Below are 8,160 nucleotides of genomic sequence, written 5' to 3' on the forward strand. Positions count from 1 at the left end.
GACAAAACATTTTTGACGGCATTCGTTAATGTAGGCTGGAATCTCAATTTGCCCTTTAATTCAGCGTATAGTCCCAAAATTGAGCTTAAATTATCTGCAACTTAATGAAGTTGCAAGAGACGCAGTTCGTACGTAATCTTTGGCATCGCTTTTACTATGAAAAGTTAAAAAAAATACTTTATACGGACCAGAGCACTATTGCTTATTTCGGATCAGCATCATATTGTCACAAGAATCACGACATGGCCAATTATTAAGGGCATCAAACGGCTTGTTAAAATTTAGAAAACTGTCATTCTCAACAAGAAACCATCAGTAGCCCAATTAGTAACACATTTTTAAACTGCCAATTATGGTTATTGTTTACAATTTGAGATTCAAGCCTACATTTACGAATTCCGTCAATCATGTTTTGTTGACGTACAAATGAATCATCTCATTGGCCTACACGACCAGTATAACCAATGGAAGTTGGTCGCAAGATAGTAAAGTTCAGTGTGGTGATCGGGTCGTGAATAAAGCGCCGTTAGGTCAGGTACTGAATAGTGTAGCACTGTAGGTCAAAGATAAGTAAGTTGTGGCAGATAGGGCAGTGGGTCGAGAAGAGAAAGGTTGAAGGAGATAGGGCGGTGGGTCGAGGATAGGAAGGTTGAGGGAGACAGGGCAGTGGGTCGAGGATAGGAAAGATCAGGGAGTTCGGGCAGTGGGTCGAGGATAGGTAAGTATATGGACATAGGGCAATGGGTCGAGGACAGTTTCCGAGTAAACGAATAGCTCGCGGAGGCCCTAAGCGTCTCCTGAGGCTCCGTACGGAGCACTTTAAGAACCTAAAGTCTACGTAGAAGGATATAGCAATGCGAACAACTAAGTAACGAATGTTTCCCCGACTTTTGATTTTTTGAATTCTTCCTCTTTACACTTTACCATTGAAAAATTATTGGTACTTATTTCAAGAATGATTTTGCGAGTTTAGGACTTATATTTACCAAAACACAACTAAAATCTAACAAATAACACGCGAAAACTGACAAAACGAGGTAATATTCACAACCATAAAAATTCAATCATTCATCCCAATGCAATTCTCGATCGATTGCCCTATCTCCCTCCACTTTCCTATTCTCGATCCACTGCCCTGTCTCCCTCGCCTAGGCCAACCGCTCCAACTCCCTCAACTATCCTATCCTCGACCCACCGCCCTATCTCCTTCAACCTTCCTATCCTCGATCCACTGTCCTAATTCCCCAAACCTTCCTATCCCCTTCAATCTTTTTATCCTCGACTCATTGCCCTATCTCCCTCAACTTTTCCATCCTTGGTCCACTGCACTATCTGCCTCAAGCTTCCCACCCTCGACCCACTGTCCGACCTCCCTCTACTTACTTACTTACTTATCTTCGCCCAACGGCGCCATAATCACGACTCGATCATCAAAACGAACTTTACCATCTTGCGACCAACTTCCATGTGTTATACTGGTCGAGTATGCCAATGAGAGGATTCAATCGTACGTCCACAAAACATGATTGGAGGCATTCGTAAATGTAGGCTGGAATTGCAATTGGTAATCAGTAACCATAATTAGTGGCTTAAAAATGTGCTACTAATTAGGCTACTGATGGCATCAGGTTTGGAGTCACTGTTTTTGAAAATTTAACAGGCCATTCGATATCGAAGTATCTGAGTTCCTTTCCATAAACTCATTCAATGTCACCTGTATTTCCGTGCAAGGTGAAACGATGAGGAAATATTCAAATATTTACACGCTTGGTTTTTTTCAACGAATGTTCTGCCATATTCTGCATTTTTTTATCCTACTCAGATAGTTGTATATACAAATTTCTTTTACGTGTCTGAGAAGGCCCAAAACTCAAAACCGGTCAAAAATATAAGTCTCTCAGTGAGTGTAATCCCATCCAAACTATTTTTAATCCGTGAAATGTTTTGTCGTAGCTAGCGTTGCCAACTGCCCTTTAATTCAGCGTATAGTCTCAAAACTGAGCTTATCTTATCTGCAACTTAATGAAGTTGCAAAGTACGCAGCTCATACGTAATCTTTGGCATCGCTTTTACTATAAAATGTTGAAAAAAATACTTCATACGGACCAGAGCACTACTGCTTATTTCGGATCAGCATCATCTTATCACAAGACTCACGACATGGCCAATTATTAAGGGCATCAAACGGCTTGTTAAAATTTAGAAAACTGTCATTCCCAACAAGAAACCATCAGTAGCCCAATAAGTAACACATTTTTAAACTGCCAATTATGGTTATTGTTTACCATTTGAGATTCAAGCCTACATTTACGAATGCCGTCAATCATGTTTTGTCGACGTACAAATGAATCATCCCATTGGCATACACGACCAGTATAACCAATGGAAGTTTGTCGCAAGATAGTAAAGTTCAGTGTGGTGATCGGGTCGTGAATAAAAAACCGTTAGGACAGGTTCTGAATAGTGTAGCGCTGTAGGTCAAAGATAGGTAAGTTGTGGTAGATAGGGCAGTGGGTCGAGAAGAGAAAGGTTGAGGGAGATAAGAGTGGAGGTTCGAGAATGGGGAAGTTGGGGAGATAGGGCAGTGGGGAGAGGATAGAGAGATAGCGTAGAGGGTCGAGGATAGGAAGGTTGAGGGCTTAATACAAAGAATCCAGCATTTCCATTACATTCGTCTGTTTATATTTGTCGAGTAAACGCGCACGTGGATGTCATTAAAAATGTAACCTTCCTTCCACCCAATGAAAGAATAACGGCGTGTTTAGCTTTATATCAATGCATTCTCTAAATTGAAGTACAAATCTTAGCTCATTGACTTTTGCAGTCAAGAATGTTTTCATACAATAACGTGCCGGCGATGTCCTTAAAAGTGGAGTCACAATGTGACGTTGTTCCGATGCCTACGCCCTACTGTAAAGGTAATTTCTCCGCCCAAACCAAACGGCAGAGACATAACATCAGCAACAGCATTTATCACGGTTCTATGTGAAGTTAATACGGTAATTGACTGCTCAGGACAAGAGCATACCGACGACAACGACTGATTCACATATTTGGTGTCATGGAGCTCGTGAAGAGGTAGACTGTTATTTACGGAGCCCCACAATGAGAACGTAACAAAAACAAATTGTTACTTAATATTAATGAGTGATTTGAAATTACTCTAATTAATAACTCGGATGTATTTGCTGCTTCTTAAATTTTATTAATGTCATTTTGAGTAAACAATTAGTTCGTGGAGACTCTAGTTCTGCATGAAGCACTTTGAGTCTGTCTCTAGAGTAGATCTCTTGGTAAAAAGCGATCATGATACAGGTATGTACGGCCATAAAGAACAATCCTGAGATTTCGTCATCCAGCGTAATGGTATAGACGTGTATTAATGTGTTTAGTATCTATGTCGGGCAGTGCACTGCAGTTGACTACGTTTGCGTTGAGTGTCGCATCGTGCTAAGCCTTCGGACTACTCTTGATTTCTAACCTGAGATTACCCCGCTTGGATTGGCAGGTTCAAATCCAGTAGAGAATAATTTAGTACCAGAGTATTGCTGGCGGCTTCCTCCCACTATCCCTACCCTAAGCTAGCGCTTCCCAAACTTTTTTCGCAACGGAATATTAATACTTTTTATGATGTAATTAAAGTTTTTTCTCTACTTTCGCTTGAGGCACATAATATGCAGCACCTACGCCAAATGGATTTTTCGAACCGTCAGTAAATACTTGTACATAGTCTTGATAGTTTTTGTGTATATGGTCAAGAAATGACGTTTGAAGTATTGTTGGTGAACATGTTGTACCATAAATCGTTAGAGATGTATCAATTTGCGGCGGCTTCATTATCCAGGACGAAATCTTGAAATTGACATCTTTTGCAACAGAGAAGTCGGTAAAAAAGCTGTTGGTTGTTTTTATATTAAACGTTGCAAAGGATGATTTGTCAGCAAAATATTCTTCCCACGACTGTTTAAATAATTGTGCTGTAATTTCGCTGTCATGAGGAATCATGCTGCATTTGTAATGTAGATATTTTCTATAATGTATAATATGTAAAGACAGTTCGTTACACTGGGTTTGTAACGCTATAATAGGAGTACTTTTTAATGCAACCAAACATTGTGATTGGAATACAGCCAGTTTCCGCAATATAGTCGTTGTGCTTATTGTTCCTGTTATTGTTCTTTGATACGTTTTTAAAAAGTCGCTTTTCTCTTTGATTACTGGACCGATTGCTTTGAAATTTTCAGTAGTTAAAGATGGAATTTTTTTCTAGAAGGCTATCACTTTTATTAATTTCAAATATTCCTGTGAGCTTTATGAGATTCATTTTTATTTTGAGCTATGACGTCATCAGACTTTGCCACCATTCGATTCCGCAAACATATATCGATCACTTGATCAACGAACAGGTTCCGTGGTCAAGCCTGCTGGTAAGTTACCGTGCCGTACCACAGTGAATTTCAGCGTAACGTGTCTATATATTTGAGCATAGCTCTCTTGTTTATGATGTAATCCCTTCAATATTTGTATACTGTAAGTAAACAATTACTTTCGACTGTGACCACTTGTAACACAAACATTTGTTTGATTTATGTGTTTATTATCACAGCTGAGTCCTATGAAAATGGCAACACGAAGTGACGAAGATCGTGTTTGCATCAGATTATTCAACATTTATCCTGACTGTTGATTGTAATAAATTTGAAGGTAAATTTTGAAGTGTAACAAGTGCAGAAAACAAATTAACTCTTACTTTGCATACAATCGCAAGTTTAGGAACTTGGGCGAAGATCTTATTTATTAAGTAACCGCGTCAGGAAACATCAAGCGCATTAAATAAAATAAAACTATAGTACGTCTTCAGCACAAAATAAATGACGCCATAATCATATAAAATGAAATAACTCCAAAGTGTGTAAAATAAGGTCTCAAAACTGAAACCGTGGCGCCGTGATTAGTTCATACCAATATTCACACTGAGACCAATAGTCTCAAATTTTTCAGGTATTCGATGAATCGGAGTGTATACACCAACATCATATATCCAACAGCGGAAGATCTTCTTGGCGCCAGGAATACTTCACATGATTTGAATGTGACATTACCTCTAAGCAGCGCCGGATTAATCATCAAACAATATAAGCATGTGCTTGGGGCACCAAGCAAAGAGGGGCACCACAAAAATTTTAGAGCATAATTTTTTATAGTTTATCGGTATTTATTAAAATATTACGAGTTCACCAAACGACTAAAACTTCAAAATATTCGCTTATTTTTTGTCTTCAAGTATCATATTAACCTTCTTTACTAAAAATAAACACTGAAACTTATTTATTGAACCCGAAATGGCCTATGAGTCGTTTTCTTAAATTGTTGTTGTTTTTTCGTTTCTAGTATTCACCTTGTTGATGCATTTTTGTTTTGTAAAAATTTTTATTCTCTTCAACAATTGGACCAATGAACTATTTACACTATGTGGCGGTTCCACTATCGCATTTCAACGATATAGTGGTCAGCAAAGTCGGGAGTTTTTTGATAAGGTAGACCAGGGTGGTTCAAACTCTGTCATGCTGATAGAATTCCGTGCGGCTCACAGAACAATTTTAGCATATATTTGTATCTAATGAAGGAACGTTTTGAGTTTTTTTCTAGATATTCCAACTGGGGTTGAGATCCCGAAATTCAAACCTTTTTTCTAACGCTTTGTGCCTTTATTTTAGTAAAAACACTCTTCTGTTTACAAGCGTCAGCCATGTGACAGTAGTGACGAAACGCAGAGCCGACTTAACGCCGCGTAATCCAGTTTTTTTTTAGGTAGGTCCCGAAATACCAACTTAGACTGACTTGGTTGGTATTTGACGATGTCACTAAGCTTGCTCACGCTGCAAGTTTTTAAATAACTCAATATAACAATTCGTAATAAAATAAGTGTCGCAAGAAAGGTGAGATAAGAGAACACGGCGGAAATGTATTTCCTTGCCCATCACACAGTGTCTGGTTTGATTTCAAGTAATATCTGTCACGAAAGAATATAATTTAAAGCGACAATAAACGCGAGATGCGCAAAAAACAACGGTAATTCTCGGGAATTAACTTTAAAATAACTGAAGGCTTTATATATCTTCTTTACAAGAACGCCACCCATGCAACATAATAATAGTCTGATTAGAACGGTAAACTCTGGTTGTTTATTAAATTTAAAGTAAGTAAACTCGCGATATTTTGATCACTTTGGATCGCGAGGACTGTTTTTTTTTATAAAAAAAATACAGCATCTAAATCGATATATTCATTTAATTCTAATATGATTTTGATTGGTAAATACACTATTTTAATAATGTAAACCCACGATTGAAAGACAACATTTCTTCGTTATCTAAAACACATAGGCTACTTAGTAAAATACAGTTGCCCAGTGATATTTTTCTCCGGTTAACGTATAATGAGCTACAACTCTACTCAAACGCAGTCTACTGCTTGATTACTAACACCGTGGACAAGGAATATGGTAAGTCATATATATATGATTGTTCCAGCGACATACATTGATTGAGTTGGTGGCGAAAGCCGTGTTGCCTTCAGGGAGCTAGAGCCGAGGATCTATTCTAGGACCTTTATGGCATTTTACATTTTTCTGAATGGTCTTAGTAAACGGGATTTGAATCCTTTAAAATAGGTTACATGTTCTCATGGATGGTTAATACCACAGAACCTGTTAATAAATGCGTGTATTACGTTATTTTGAAATTTCTTTGCGTCTTAAAATTGACCTAAATTATCGAAATCATCGCGATTAAAAACTGTAACTTAAAATAATCACGAATAATTCAATCAATCAATCAAATCGTTTTCTAGTAGCCATCCATGCAGGCAAACGCGCACAACAAAGTCAAAGCAAAATTTAAAAAATATATATACATATTCATGACTTTCCCATAATGGACAGGATCACCGCGAAATGACCATTCGGTATACATTGGTTAGGTAATTGTGCTTGCGGTGATTCTGCATTTCCTACTATAACTTTTTGTCTTCAAAACTGTAAATATGATGCATTAGCAACTGTGTTGTCGGTCTATGTATATTAGCAACGACCGGAAAGTAAATTTAAATATGAGCCTGTAACAATTTGATTACAACACGAAGGAACCCACGTCTTAATCAACTTTCCTATAGGAAATATCTTTTTACTATTTACCAAGCGTGGAGTATACAGGTTTTGATGCACGAATAACGTAAACCATGCTAAATTTATTTTACCTCTGCTCGTGATCACCTTACCATTCATGTCATAGACAAATTGTTATGACTAACAAAGTAAGAAACCTGCAATTGCTTGGAGTTTAAAAAACAAGTATTTTCATCGGCCTTACATATCAAAACACTGTCTATAGGTTTGAGTTATTAAATGTAAAGCCATTTGGTTGCGAGGTCGAAACCATATGAAAAGGTAGAAACCGAGCGATTAAAGGATTGTTGCGAGTCTTTAGTGAATATAAAATAAGCCGTGCCGGAATGTCGAAATGAAACGTTTGTTGTTGCAGAAATTCATTTAAGTTATAAGATAATCCAAAGAAATTGTTTTGAAGTGCATGAGGAAGTGAGAACAGGTACGAAGTTATAAGTCGCATAAGACATTCCAGGTCAATGCGTAGATTGAGTTTATCTTGAAAGAATATGATGAATAAACAAACAAACCTATTGGTTTATAAATGAGTTTAAGTTAGAGATAGAAGGTTCTGCTGACAAATACACACCGTTCGAGTAAATTTGTTATTTCAGTTATTTCGTCCAGCCTAATGCTTATTACAAATAATTTTATTGTCTGATTCGGAATCGGAATTTAATTTTGATTTTTTAAACCAATTTCAATTTACCCGAATTCAGATTTTTGAGTATTAGTCTATTAAAAGCTATACTTTTTCAAAGATCTGTGTCTTTATGTGTTTTATTGGACAATTAAGATTATGATATACTGGTACACAGCAGGTGAAGTTTAAATATGTTTTGGATTATACATATATACTAATTAAATTGTTACTTATGCAGAGTTTATATCTAGAGTACTAATATATGAAAAATACCTAGTCGGTACCTTCAACACTTTACCGTTTATGTCTACCGCCTTTTGAATGCAGCTGAGTAGTGACTAACAATCACCTT

The sequence above is a fragment of the Styela clava genome, chromosome 12 (assembly GCF_964204865.1).
Source record: "Styela clava chromosome 12, kaStyClav1.hap1.2, whole genome shotgun sequence".
NCBI lineage: Eukaryota > Metazoa > Chordata > Ascidiacea > Stolidobranchia > Styelidae > Styela > Styela clava.